Raw genomic sequence first — 15,617 nt, forward strand, 5'->3', positions numbered from 1 at the left:
GAAGTCTGGAGGACCGTGAGGTTGGAGTATTTATTCCTCAACTTCCTCGGTGGCAGGTTATAAGAGAGCTGAGTCTATTTACCAAAACCCACAGATCCTGTTAGAACTGTGGTGACCACCGTGATGTACCATCCAGATTTTCCTTCAGATACTACACTTGATCTTAGCCAAAAGGCCGAGAAGCGATTAGTTTCCCTCAGGAATGAGCGACTTATTCCCCCTGAATCTTGAGTAAATAAAGCATGGTTGTTCTTTTAAACTATTCAGTTTTGAGGTGATTTGTTACAGTGGATAACTAAGCAAGGGTATATACCCAAGGTCCTGTGCTTAGTAAATTGTGAAGATGAATCTCAAATCCAATTCCTGTGATCAAAATTAAGATATTTTTCCAAAGGTGGCCATTATAATCCTGTTTACTTTTTTTAATATTTATTTTATATTTGAGAGGAGGGGGAGAGGCAGAGAGAGGGAGACAGAGGATCCGAAGCAGGCTTGAATGCGGGAGCCCGAATTCACGGACAGTGAGATCGTGACCTGAGCCAGTCAGACACTTAACCAACTGAGCCACCAGGCGCCCCTATAATCCTGTTTAATTCTCAGATGCACAAAATGTTCTTCTCCCTGAAATATCATTCTTACTCCCTACTGATGCCCAGAATGCTACAAATAGATATTCGATATTATGACCCCTGTTGAGATACAAAAACTCTAGGAGAACTAATAAATAAACTTGATTATTCTATTAAAACTTAGTTGAAGATATTTGTTAGATTTTTTTTAAGAAAAGGGTTTGATTGGCACCATGAATATTATAAAATAATTGAACTACCCTGCATTTTCCAGGTGTTTTCCAATTCCATTCTTTCTTTAATTCGGGATCCTTTTCACCTTAGGGGTTGTTAGTAAACACTGAAGTGGGAAGCATACACATTGTTGTGGTAAAATTTTTATTACTGTTGTGTGAAAACCAAATTTGGTGGAATATCTGCAAAAATTTTTAATTCATGGCCGAGATTTTCCAGTCTGAGTCACCTCTTTATATGTTAACATTGTGCAACCTGGTTTTAACATTAGCCAAAGTCAAACAAAATTAGAAGAGTAAGTCTCCCAAATAAATCCGTATTGCAATGGGAAATACAAATGATTGAGAGACTGTAACCTAGGAATTATTGCATCATTGCATTCTCCCAGTAGCACAAATAATAAATAGTTTTCTTTTTTTAATTTTTTTTTGCATTTATTTATTTTTGAGAAACAGAGTGAGACAAAGCATGAGCGGGGGAGAGGCAGAGAGAGAAGGAGACACAGAATCTGAAGCAGGCTCCAGGCTCTGAGCAAGCGGTAAGTGGTAAGCCTGATGCAGGGCTCGAACCCACAAACTGTGAGATCATGACCTGAGCCGAAGTCAGACGTTCAACCGACTGAGCCACCCAGGGGACCCAATAGTTTTCTTAAAAGAAATTTGTAACCTTGGTAGCGAAATTACTTTCTGGGGCCCCTGGGTGGCTCAGTCGGTTGAGCAGCCGAATTCGGCTCAGGTCATGATCTCATGGTTAGTGGGTTTGAGCCCCGCGTTGGGCTCTGTGCTGACAGCTCAGAGCCTGGAGCCTGCTTCGGATTCTTTTGTTTCCCTCTCTCTCTGCCTCTCCCCTGCTCATGCTCTGTCTCTCTCTGTCTCAAAAATAAATATAAACATTAAAAAGCTTTTTAAAATTATTTTCAAAAGACTAACTTTAACTTCTGGTTAAAAGGAAGATAATTTAGAGGCGCCTGGGAGGCTCAGTTGGTTGGGTACCTGACTTCAGCTTAGGTCATGATCGCACAGTTTGTGAGTTCAAACCCCGCATTAGGTTCTGTACTAACAGCTTGGAGCCTGCTTCTGATTCTCCGTGTGTGTGTCTCTCTCTCTGCCCCTCCCCTGCTCACACTCTGTCTCTCAAAAATAAACATTAAAAAAAAAAAAAAAGGAAAAAGAAAAAAAAGGAAGATAATTTAATATACATATTTACTTCCATTTCTTCTCAAACCTTACTAAAATAACTTTAAAAGAATAAGATCTAAACCCAAATTTGTAACTCTGTGTGGTGATGGATGTTAACTAGACATACAGTGAGCATTTCACCATATATACAAATATCCAACCATTATGCTGGGAACCTAAAATTACTATAATGTTACATGTCAATTATATAGCTCAATAAAAAGAAATTTTAAAGACCTAAACCCAAAAGGACAGAGATTGAGCAAAGAGAAGAGAGCTGATGAGAGAGCTCAACAAAATCTTAGCATCTGCAAAGTGATGTACCATTTATTTCAGAAATGCTTCCTTACTCCTGATGTCTGACCTCTTGTGAAAAAAGCTTGGTTAGTATAACTGGGCCTCTCTCAGCCCTTTGTTCATCCAACCTAAGTGGAGTGTTCCACTCTGCTCCTTGCTCTTCGGAGAGGGAGCCTGTTCATCAAAGCACATAATTCTGCTTGGTTTGTCCATACCAAAGTCCACCTCAGTCTAGACTGCCTGGTTCTGGGCACAGTTAGCAGCAGGCCCATTAACTCTCATCCTAAAAAGTACATCTCCTATCTGGCCTCCATCACTTAGTAATACAAGTGATATGTTTGCCTCCATATGTGCCTGTTGCTTTATTTCTCAACTTGTTCAGGACCACTCCACCAAGAAGGAATGCCATTATTGGGATCCCCTCCACCAAGAAGGAATGCCATTATTGGGATCCCCTTCAGAGATCCCTATAGACTAGAGGCAATCATCTTAGAAGAGAGGGGGAAGTTGAAACTTAACTGCTTGCAGGAGATTGAGAGACAAACTGATTTACATTAGAACCACACAAAAATTCTGAATTTGGAAGCACTAAGAACCCCTGAAGATGAGGGGAAGGGTGTGGCTAAAACAGATTTGGTTGAAGTTCACGGTTTTTTGTTTGTTTGGTTTTGTTTTTGAAGTTCATGTTAAAAGCAACTGAATTCCTTCCCAACTCTGAATCACAGAGGTCAAAATGAGGTATTCTAAACTCAGAAACACCTGCTATAACTAAGACCAAGTTAAATGTAATGAAAATTGGCAGGAAAAGTGAAAAATCTATATTTCAAATAGTGAGAACTCTCCCCCAACAAACCAACCCTTTCTCTCCTCCATTCATCATACAATTGGGTATACCTTCAGGTAAAAAGTTAGAGGTTTCCTCTCTGGAGAAACTAACCAGAAGAGACAAGTCCAGAGATACTGACAAAACAGTAGGAGATGTCCAGATACCTGTCCCACCCCCTCATTGTACAGTCTACCAGTCAACAAGCTTCCATACATGGTTACACACACCTTTTAAGTGCCTTGCTCTTTTTTCTTCCTGAGAGAGAGAGAAAGAGCACCAGGACACACAAGTGTGTGAGTGGGGGAGGGGCAGAGGGAGAAGGAGAGAGTCTTAAGCAGGCTCCATGCACAGTGCAGAGCTTGACACAGGGCTTGATCCCACAACTCTGGGATCATGATCTGAACTGGAATCAAGAGTCAGAGGCTCAACAGGCTGAGCCATCCAGGTGCCCCTAAATGCCTCACTCTTAAGTGTAAATGGATAGGTAAAGATAGCCAAATATTTCAGAAAATCCTTTCACATAAAAGCAGAGACCAAAAAAGAACAACAACAAAAACCTAACTGAAGAAAAATAATTCAGAGGAAACAGAGACAAGAAGCAGAAGATAATTTTTAGAAGAAAGCCTAAGTTAACATTATAAAAGATAATGTATTTGTGAAAATAAAATAGTGCTATAAAAAGAACATTCATGGAAGAAAGAGCTTATGAAAATTAAAAATATGAATGCAGAAATTAATAATTCAATAGTTAAAGTTAAGGAATCTTCCTGAAAGAATAAGAAGCAAAAAGATGGAGGTGCCTGGCTGGCTTAGTAGAGCATACAACTCTTGATCTTGGGGTCATGAGTTTGAGCCCCACATTAGGTGCAGAAATTATATACATAAATAAATAAATAAACAAATAAACACACAAACGAGCAAGCAAGCAAAAAGATGGAAAATAGAACTAAAAAGTTGGGATTAGAGAACATTCCAGAAGTTTCAACATACAATTAACTGGAATTTCAGAAAAAGGGAACATATAAAAAAAATTATCAAAGAAAAAATATGAGAAAACATCCCACAGTTGAAGGAAATAAATTTTTAAGCAAATGAGCTCACTGAGTGCTCTTCCAAGAAATAAAAAAGACCTAAACCAAGATATATTATCATGAAATTATAGAACATCTAAGGTAAAGGAAATATACTAAAAAGCTTCTAGAGAGAAGTCAGTCTAACTTCAGAACTGGAGAACTGAGAGTTCCAAGAGGAATATTTCTTTAAAAAAAAAAAAAAGTTTATAGGGTACCTGGGTGGCTCAGTCGGTTAATCATCCAACTCTTGGTTTCGGCTCAGGTCATGATCTTGTGGTTCATGGGTTTGAACCTCACGTCAGGCTCTGCCCTGACAGCTCAGAGCCTGGATCCTGCTTCCGATTCTCTGTCTCCCGCTCTGTCTGCCCCTCCCCCACTTATGCTCTGTAAAAAATAAATAAACGTTAAAATTTTTCCAAAAACAAAAATAAAGCAACTAGAAAACTAAAGCAAAAGGTGGGGAGGCTATTATCAATTCAAGGGAAGTTAAAAGTTGTACAAGAAAGAAAATATACACTGCTTGGCTCAGCTGTGAATAAATATTGATGATAATCTAAATGCTGCTTTAGCTAAAATTATGATTCAGTAACTAATCACCAAGGAAATGCAAATTGAAACCACAATGAGATATCACCTCATACCTATTAGAATGGCTAGAATCAAAAAGACAAGAAATAACAAGTGTTGGGGAGGATGTGGAGGAAAAGGAACCCTCATGCACTGTGGGTGGGAATGCAAATTGGTGCAGACACTGTGGAAAACAGTGTGGAGGTTTCTCAAAAAATAAAAACACGAATTACCATATTATCTAGTAATGCCACTACTGGGTGTCTACCCCCCCACACCCAAAAAACAAAAACACTAATTCAAAAAGATACATGCACCTGTGTGTTTACTGCGGCATTATTTACAACAGCCAAGATATGGAAGAACTGAAGTGTCCATCCATGGATAAAGAAGATGTCATACATGTGGCATACAACACAATGGAATGATACTCATCCATAAAAAAGAATAAGATTTTGCCGTCTACAGCAACATGGGTGGACCTGGAAGGTACAGTGCTGAATGAAATGTCAGAGAAGGATAAACACCATTTGATTTCATTCATATGAGGAATTTAAGAAAACAAATGAACATGGGGCGCCTGGTTGACTCAGTCGGTTGAACGTCCGATTCTGCTCAGGTCATGATCTCACAGTTCGCTAGTTCAAGTCCCACATTGTGCTCTGTGCTGACAGCTTGCAGCCTGGAGCCTGCTTCAGATTCTGTGTCTCCCTCTCTCTCTGCTCCTCCCCTGCTCACACTCTCTCTCTCAAAAATAAATAAAGATTAAAAAAATTAAAAAAAAAAAAAAAGAAAATGAAAACAAATGAACAAACAAGGAAGAAAAGAGACCAAAAAACAGAACTTTTTTTTTTTGGTTCCCAAATTTTATTATGAACTCATATAAAATATTCCAGGTAAATGAGTTTTAACCCTCTTCTCCCTCCTCTTTCTGGTCCTAGTTAATCTGGAAGTAATGATTTGTAACTCTGCTGTTAGTAACTGTGCACAACCCATCACGTAGATTAATCTTCTTTTTTGGTTTGATATTTCAAATACCTTTTGGGAAAAGGCACCTCAAATATTATCATAATCTTGGGGCGCCTGGGTGGCTCAGCCGGTTGAGCATCCTACTTCAGCTCAGGTCATGATCTCACAGTGTGTGAGTTCGAGCCCTGCGTCGGGCTCTGTGCCAGACAGCTCGGAGCCTGGAGCCTGGAGCCTGGAGCCGGCTTGGCATTCTGTGTCTCCCTCTCTCTCTGCCCCTCCCCCACTCATGCTTCCTCTGTCTCTCTCTCTCTCTCTCTCTCTCTCTCTGTCAAAAATAAATAAACATTAAAAAAATTTTTTAATAAAAAAAATTATCGTAATCTTGCTCTTGCTCCCTTCAATGGTTATAACCCCTACCCGAGATTCACAGCTTTTCCTCTCCTCACACTCCTCCTCTTTTCCTTCTCCTTATACTTTAAATCATTTTTAAAACATTTTTTTAATGTTTATTTTTGAGAGAGAGAGAGAGAGAGAGAGAGCGTGAGCAGGGGAGAGGCAAGAGAGAAGGAGACAGAGAATCTGAAACAGGCTCCAGGCTCTGAGCTGTCAGCACAGAGCCCAATGCGGGGCTTGAACTCACGAGCCATGAGATCATGACCTGAGCTGAGGTTGGAGTTTAACAGACTGAGCCACCCAGGCACCCCCACTTTGATTCTCTCTTAAAGAAACTTCTCACAATTGGCAGCATCCACGATTCCATCTTCTACAGGGTAGTTGCCGTCAAGGGTAAACTTCAGAACTTGCTTCTTTTTTTTTTTTTTTTTTTTTTGTCCCCCTTCACTGGAAGCTTTTCCACAGGCACCGAGGCGGCAGGAGGCAGAAAGGGAGGTAGGCCTACTATGCAGAGGCAAAAAGCCCACCAAAAAACCAGAGTTTTAAATACAGAGGACAAATGGGTGGTTTCCAGAGGGGAGGTGGGTGGAGGGATGAGTGAAATAGGTGAGGGGAATGAGAAGCACACTTACCTTGACAAGCGCTGAGTAATGTAGAAAATTGTTGAATCACTATATTGTACACCTGCAACTAGTGTGTGATGCTGTATGTTATTTATACATCAATAAAGAGTATGAGATAATAACTATCGGGAGGAAAGGGTAGAAATATGTGTTGGGGAGGGATACTGTGTCAAAGAGGTAAATCGTCCCCTTTTGTAGTTGCAAGTTAATAGATAATAATATCTGTAACTGAAAAATCAAGAAATAGCAGTATAAAACATGTTTTTGAAAATTTGGTGTTTTACCCTCAAAGAAACCACTAAAAAGTTGCAGTGATCGTCTTAGGAAATACAAGTTGCGGGGGGGAGAATAAGTGTTATATTATTACTTTTATCACTCTATTTGACTTTTTAAACTATGTACCTGTACTACTTTGATACAATTAAAAAATTAAATTTAAAAATAATATGAAGTAAAAAATAATAATATGAAGTAGGGGCGTCTGGGTGACTCAGTCAGTTAACTCTTGAGTCAGTGACTCTTGATTTCCATTCAAGTCGTGATCTCACAGTTTGTGACTTCCGAGCCCCACATGAGACTCTGCGCTGACAGTGCAGAGTCTGCTTGAGATCCTCTCCTTCTCTCTCTGCCCCTCCACTGCTCTCTCTCTCATTCTCTGTCTCTCTCTCTCTCGAAATAGATAAATGTTTAAAAAATAATGTGAAGTAGCTAACAACTGACTTGGGGACATCCTACAAAGATAATAAAATGTATTCAGTGTTTTAGCTATCTTTAAGCCAACGTATGCTTTTCTTATTCTGTGGTAAAAGATTAGAATGTAGGTATATTTTGTTACAGAGAAGTTTAGCATGCCAAATCCAAACTTACAGTTACAAGATAGAGAACTTACTTATTCAATGCCCAATGCCTGTTGACAGGATTTTGGTATACTCTTCTGCCTCATGTTTTAATAAGTGTGTCCTCCTACTTATTTCTTAATACAGTTTAGATTTTTGCCAAGGCTGTGTTTGTGTTTCCATTTAACTTCAGTTCAATCACATCAATAGCTTCCACAAAATGCCAAAAGCAAAGTCTTAGTAACCCAAAAGTTTAATGCAATCCTACTGAAATATATTGAAATTTGAGAGAAGCTCGGTGACTGGTACAACGTGGTCCATTTAATTCAGGTTTTCTCCTGCTTGGTTATTTGAGCTGTTTTGAAAGTAGTATTTTGCATTAGTATAAATTATTTTGGTGCCATGATTTCTAACAAAATGATGGGTTTACTTTCAATATGTGTCTTTTTTTGTTGTTGTTTTCCTTTTTTTATTCCTTTTTTGTTTCTTATTCATTGTTTTGGTGCGTCTTTGAAGAGCTTGCTACTAATGTAGACTTTACTAGCCTTTAAACCAAAATTTGCTCCAATTGAACATATTTCTCACTTTATACTGAAAATCCACGAAAAGATGGGATTCATTGTACAAAAATTTAACCATGATACAAGTTAATTTTTTCTGTGTAATAGCTAAAAGGTCCTGAAGGAGAGAAAAATACTGCAACTCGTGTATATACCATTGCAGGAGTATGACCTTTATGGAGGGCAATATTACAATAAATATAGCAAAAAAACTAAAAAGGTACACAAAACCCAGGGCGCCTGGTGGCTCAGTCAGTTGAGTGTCCTACTTTGGCTCAGGTTATGATCTCACGGTTTGTGGGTTCCAGCCCTGCGTGGGGCTCTGTGCTGACAGCTCAAAGCCTGGAGCCTGCTTCAGATTCTGTCTCCCTCTCTGCCCCTCCCCTACTGGCACTCTGTCTCTCTCTCTCTCTCTCTCTGTCTCTCTCTCTCTCTCTCAAAGATAAACATTAAAACATTTTTTAAAAATTTTTTAAAGGTACACACCCCAAATTAAAATGAAATATCACAGGGCGTGTGGGTGGCTGTCTGTTAGCCATCCGACTCTTGATTTCAGCTCAGGTCATGATCTCACAGTTCATGAGTTCGTGACCCACATTAGGCTCAGCGCTGACAAGCATAGAACCTGCTTGGAATTCTCTCTCTCCTCTCTCTCTCTCTGCCCCTCCCCGCTCTCTCTCTATCTCCTCTCTATTTCTCTCTCAAATAAATAAATAAATTTACAAAAATTATATACATATACATAAATATATATATAATTTAGATATACATATAAAACGAGCAAGTGGAGTTTTCACACATTGCTGGTAGGAATGAAAAACAGAATAAGCACCAAGACAGACAGTTTGGCCTTTTCTCACGAAGTTGAACATACACTTACCATTCAACCAAGCGCTGGGTGTTCATTCCCACTACTACTCCCACTGAAGAATAAGAAAAAATATGTTCATTCAAAAACCTGTACTCAAATGTTTATAGGGGTTTGATTTGTGGCTGTGAAAAACTAGAAACAGACCACATGGTCTTCAACTGGTAAGTGGGTAAACAAAGTAGAAAAACTCAGCAATAAAATGCAACAAATTTCTGATATGCAACAACATGAATGAACGCTAAGTGAAAGAAGCCAGACTCCAAAGGCTACATACTGTATAATTTAATACATAAGACATTCTGGAGGGAAAGGCAAAATTACAGGATCAGAAAACAGATCAGTAGTTACCAAAGGATGAATGTGGGAGGAGAAGCTGACTACAAAGGACACAAGAGAATTATGGTGAGGTGGGGGTGATAAACTTCTGTATCTTGACTAAATGACGGTTACATGGCTGTATGAATTGGTCAAAACACATAGAACTCTACACTAACAAGAATTATGTATGTGAGTTATAGCTCCATAAACCTAACTTTCAGTAAAGGGTTGAATTTGAACTTTTTCAAAATAAAAAGTTTTTAAAAAAAGCATCGGCCATCTTGCAATTCTAGGAAACAATTGGACAATGTGTAAATGCGTATGAACGAGGATATTCTCATTGAAGTACTGTTACAGATAAAAACTGGGGGGGGGGGGGGACCTAACAGTCCAAAGGCAGAGGGTTGGTTAAATATATTAGGTTATTTCTTTTTTTTTTTTATATTAGGTTATTTCTATACAATACTATTTCTATACAGTTCTATACAGACAATACTATGCTGTTTAAATTGATGACGGGGGGGGGGGGGAGGGAGGGGAGGGTGGGTGATGGGCATTGAGGAGGGCACCTTTTGGGATGAGCACTGGGTGTTGTATGGAAACCAATTTGACAATAAATTTCATATATTGAAAAAAAATAAATTGATGACAGGGAAGGGGAGAGGGAGCCTCTAGTGAACTTCTTTATCTGACTGGGTTCCTTGGGAAGTATAAACATTTCACTATCAGAATATCCAACTATATCTGGTGCTTAGAGTATCTCTAGAAACAAATGTGAGATCACTATATTCTGCTTAGTTAGAATATTGATAAATATAAGATTAGTAGGGGGAGAAGTGAATCTAAATTGTAATTAGAGAATTTTCTTTTTTTTTTTTTAATTTTTTTTTCAACGTTTATTTATTTTTGGGACAGAGAGAGACAGAGCATGAACAGGGGAGGGGCAGAGAGAGAGGGAGACACAGAATCGGAAACAGGTTCCAGGCTCTGAGCCATCAGCCCAGAGCCTGACGCGGGGCTCGAACTCACGGACCGCGAGATCGTGACCTGGCTGAAGTCGGACGCTTAACCGACTGCGCCACCCAGGCGCCCCTAGAATTTTCTGATAGTCATAATACCTTGAGGCTCTAGTGAATATGAATATATGCTGGGTTTTATATGTGTTCAATAATTTAAAATGTAGGAGTTCTTTTTTTTATTAAAAAAAATTTTTTTACATTTTTATTTATTTTTGAGACAAAGAGAGACAGAGCATGCGCATGGGAGGGGCAGAGAGAGAGGGAGACACAGAATCGGAAACAGGCTCCAGGCTCTGAGCCATCAGCCCAGAGCCTGATGCGGGGCTCGAACTCACGGACCGCGAGATCGTGACCTGGCTGAAGTCGGACGCTTAACCGACTGCGCCACCCAGGCGCCCCTAGAATTTTCTGATAGTCATAATACCTTGAGGCTCTAGTGAATATGAATATATGCTGGGTTTTATATGTGTTCAATAATTTAAAATGTAGGAGTTCTTTTTTTTATTTAAAAAATTTTTTTTACATTTTTATTTATTTTTGAGACAAAGAGAGACAGAGCATGCGCATGGGAGGGGCAGAGAGAGAGGGAGACACAGAATCTGAAGCAGGCTCCAGGCTTTGAGCTGTCAGCACAGAGCCCGATGCGGGGCTCAAACTCACAAACTGTGAGATCATGACCTGTGCCAAAGTTGGACGTTCAACCGACTGAGCCACCCAGGTACGCCTAAAATGTAGGAGTTCTTATTTGGTCTCATTCTTTTTGTAACTCAAGAAAGAAACAAGCCATCTAGTAAAGCAGAAATGCCTCAGAAAAAGAAGGAAGGAAGGAAGGAAGGAAGGAAGGAAGGAAGGAAGGAAGGAAGGAAGGAAGGAAGGAAGGAAGGAAGGAAGGAAAGAAAGAAAGAGGTAAATAGTGTCTGACTCTTAATTTTAGCTCAGGTCATAATCTCGTGTTTAGTGAGTTTGATCCCCATATCCAGCTCTGTGCTGACATCTCGGAGCCTGCTTGAGATTTTGTCTTCCTCTCTCTCTGCTCCTCTTTCGATCGCTCTCTCTCTCAAACAAAAGAAAAAAAATTTTTTTTTAATTTGTAAGATATTAGAATGTTAACACGATTTTCTCTAATTGAAGAAATTTTTAAGTGATGTTATTTTTTGAATCTTCTCTTTTCCCTAAACCCATCAGATATTACTTGTACAATTAAAAAATAATAATTAAGAGGAAAAGTGACAAGCCATTGCTACGATCTGATTTTCTCTATGTTCTAGAGGCAACTCCAAGTATTTCCTTTTCATTTTTTAAAAAAGAGCAAAAAAGTCAATTTTTCCCAATGTGCATGGATTTATAAACAACCTGTGAGAGTGCTACTTAATTAAAATATATGTAATACCTGATATAACAAGTATGTTGGATAGAACAATAGAAAGAATGCAGGATCTATGAGCTCAAAAATAGCTGCATTTCACTTTTGCAAATGCTGCCTTAGAAATGACTTGCAGCTTTGAGGGGCACCTGGGTCGCTCAGTCGGTTGGGCTTCTGACTTCAGCTCAGGTCATGATCTTGCGGTTTGTGAGTTTGAACCCCGCTGTCAGCTCAGAGCCTGGAGCCTGCTTCAGATTCTGTGTCTCCCTCTCTCTCTGCCCCTCCCCTGCTCATGCTCTGTCTCTGTCTCAAAAATAAAAAAAACATTAAAAAAGAGACATTGTGAGGTTCTTGAGGACAGAGATTACTTCCTGTTCATTTTTTTGAGAGAGCGCGCAAGTGAGCATGAGCAGGGGAGAGGGGCAGTGGGGAAGAGAGAAAGCATCTCAACCAGGCTCCATGCTCAGCATAGAGCCCAATGCAGGGCTCGATCCCACAACCCTGGGATCATGACCTGAGCCAAAGTCGAAAGTTGGTTGCTCAACCGACTGAGCCACCCAGGTGCCTCTTGTTAACTCTTTATTTCTAGGGTGTGGTAGGGTGCCTAGCATCTAGAAGTCCTCAATACATAACTGTAAACTAGTGAAGCTATTGTGGCTCATCTCTGTAAAGTTGAATGCAAATAACAACGCCAGATGGCTGGAATCCCTACAAAGAATGGCGAACCCCCTACTACCTCCCCTCCTCCAGTTGGTATAGGGTATTGATTCTCAAGTGTGGTGCCTCAGACCACCAGCATCACCTGAGGACCTGCTGTAAATGCAATTCTCTGGACATACTCTAGACCCACAGAATCAGAAACTATGGGAGGGAGGCCCAGAAATCTTTATTTCTCACCAAGCTTTCCAGGTGATTCTGATGCACACTGAGGTTTGAGGACTAGTGGCATTGCAGAAAGTCCAATGGGGCCTGTGCCCTTGCTCTGGTTCACCTTAGCTGTTGTGTCTAACCATGAGAGAATCCCTAAACCCCTGGAAACTCTGTCTTCACAGGATATAACAAGGGAGTTGGAATGATGCCTGAGAACCCTTCTGGTCTAAAATTCTGTGACTACCAAAGACAGAAAGAAAGTAAACAAATGTTCCAATGACTAGATTATTCATTTGATCAGCAAATACCAGGCAGTGATGTGGGCATGGAATCAACGCAGGACACAAAATTACTCCTTTTTCATTACAGTTGCGAGATTTGAGACTACAAACTTACCTGTCTTCCGTTTACAGTAGTCTCATAGTGCATTTGTCATGCAGTGTAAACTGGAAAACTAAGAAAATGATCCAGAGTTCTGATCAACCCTCCCCCAAATTACTTTGACTCTAATTCCTTTTTTTTTTTTCACTTTGACTTTAATTCTTGAAAGCACTAATATGTTAGGAGACAAGCGTGTGATAATAAATGTGATTATCAAATTAGAATACCTCTGGGTCTACATTACTTCATGGTACAAGGTTGCTTGCTCTTTTAGAAAACCGAATTCCATCTAATTCTGTCTCCTCATTGATTCTCTCTTCTTGGTAATTAGTTATCACCTGTATGCTTGACTAAGTTCCTGGGTTGGTCATTCTCTTTTCCTTTTGATCTGTCTCCCTCCCACATTGAACTGTAAGGTATTTTAGACTATTTAGGACATTTGTGGATTTTAAATGTCCAAATGTCCTTTTCATGTATGTTTGTATTTATTTATTTAATTTATTTATAGAGAGCATGAGGAAGAGGGGCAGTGGGAGAGAGAGAGAGAGCTCAACCAACTGAGCCACTTAGGCACCCCTAAATATCCTTTTTAGAAGGACCTCTTAATGGGGCACCTGGCTATCTCGGGTCAGGAAAGCATGCGACTCTTGATTTCGGGGGTCATAAATTTGAGACCAAGTAGGGTGTAGAGATTATTTAAATTTAAAAAATAATAAAATTTAAAGGACCTTTTAAGAAAAAACAAACCAAAAAGTCACCACGCTTGGACACTTGATTCTCTAACCTGTTTACATTTCGCTGCATTTGAAAGGACAGGAGATGGCGCCAGAAGGCAGTGGCATGCGTTAGATTTAGCCCACCCCACCACTTCCCCGGGTGAGGAATGAGCTGGAGAGAGAAGTGGGAATTAAAGGTGTCAGAGTTTAGTAGCTACTGAGGTGAAGGGAATGCGGGGTGGGGTGGATTTTGTTTTAATATAAGGGTCCTCTTGACACTTACTCCAAATTAGCTTAGTGACAACAGAAATATCCATAGTACAGCCAAAGATCAAAATAAAGGCAAGTCCCTGGAGGACGGTGTTTGCCTAGAAAACAAGGCCTTTGTCTATGTGGGAAGCACAGAGCCTGGAAAGGCTGCTCACTCAAGTCGGAAGGTGCTGATTTGGGACTAAGACGTTTTTGTGAAACAATGTTTATTTCTGTAGGCAAAATCCCAAATCCCCCCAAGCAGTGAAACACTTCCCTGAAGCAATCACACACCCATTTTAAATTAAAAATTTTTAAATGAGGGGCACCTGGATGGCTCAGTCAGTTAAGTGTCCGACTTTGGCTCAGGGCATGATCTCAGGGTTCATGAGTTCGAGCCCCTCATCAGGCTCGTTGCTGCCAGCTCGAGCGCACTTCAGATTCTCTGTCCCCCTCTCTCTCTGCCCCTGCTCTGCTCGCATGCTCTCTCTCAAAATATAAAGATGTAAAAAAATGCTTTTAATAAAAAAAATTCATAAGACAACCAGGAGGTGGCGCAGGGCAAGACACACTATCGGCCTTGGGAGGCTGAATCACGCTGGAAGGGAACTCTGTCCTGGCAGAGGTCATTCTGTCTAGGCCTGTTCTTTCCTACCATGCAGTAGATGTCTCTGTTTTTCTTCTTTTTTCTGTTCCTCTATGTTAACTATCTTGATTCCCAGGAAGTCTAGTTTATACTTTACGCTTTTTCTTCTTCTTAGAGGAAATGAGTGGGGCTTTGGGGGAACCTCAAAACATAAAACGCTCCTGTGAGGGAAAAATAATTGAGGGTGATGAGAAAATTCAAAGGAAATGACATCTGCAAAACAGTTTTGCTTTGCAGATCAATCACAGAGGACAGAAAGGCACGTGGCTCCTGCCTCGGCAGGCTCTGATGATCCAGCACATGCATTATTCTGATCGTTTGGCTCTTATCCTGCTCCCTTATTTAGTTCCTGCTCCCTTTGTTTTGGCTTTTTCTTGCTCCTTGGCAGGAGCGATGAAAGCAGAGGGAGTTCAAATGGGTGCATCCTCAGAGCTGGGGACTCTGGTGAAGGGCATGGAGGAGAAAGAGGTGTGAGTGTCTGGCTCAAAATTATCTGTGCGTTTCACATTCTCTAATGAGGGATTTAGGATGTACATTCCAATCGGGATTTCCAGTCCCATGAGGAAACAAGCACCAGCCCACATTCCTGAGACCCAGCAGCCTCTGTGCTCTACTCATCCAGCTCCCCTGTGGCAGATTTCACTCAGTCCCACAAGTCCTGCCACAGCCCTTTGTTGGGCTAGAGGGAAGACCCTGGGCCCCTCTTCCAACTAGATCACATGGTTTCTCTCTGCTCCCTCCCCTCCCTTTCTCTGGAGTCTTTTTTTTTTTAGGGTGGTAATGATTGTTTCTGAGGTCTCCCCACCTCTCCTCCTGCCCTGGCCTCCCTGCCAGGGGTCAGTGTCCTCTTCAATGACAAAAGCCGTCCTAGATCTGGGCTCCCTGGGGAGGGAGGTGGCTGGGTCTGGCAGTTGGAGCCGCTGTCTCTCCATGGTGCTGCTGCAGCCCCTCCCCCGCTGGGCACACAAATGGGCTTTATACAGCAAACAAAACCACCCCCCCCCACCCGGCCACACAGGCACGTGGACCCAGGCCTCACCGTGGGAAGGGGGTGGTGAC

General features: G+C 40.8%; 1 non-coding gene across 1 annotated transcript; it reads right to left on the minus strand.

Moving 5' to 3' along the window:
* LOC112848979 (U2 spliceosomal RNA) lies at positions 1–187 on the minus strand. Its single transcript, XR_003222452.1, has one exon. It is a non-coding gene; the product is annotated as a U2 spliceosomal RNA (small nuclear RNA).
* Between the last annotated feature and the right edge of the window lie 15,430 nt (positions 188–15,617).

Source organism: Puma concolor, chromosome C1, assembly GCF_028749965.1.
Source record: "Puma concolor isolate L17-30 chromosome C1, mPumCon1.1.hap2, whole genome shotgun sequence".
Classification (NCBI taxonomy): Eukaryota; Metazoa; Chordata; class Mammalia; order Carnivora; family Felidae; genus Puma; species Puma concolor.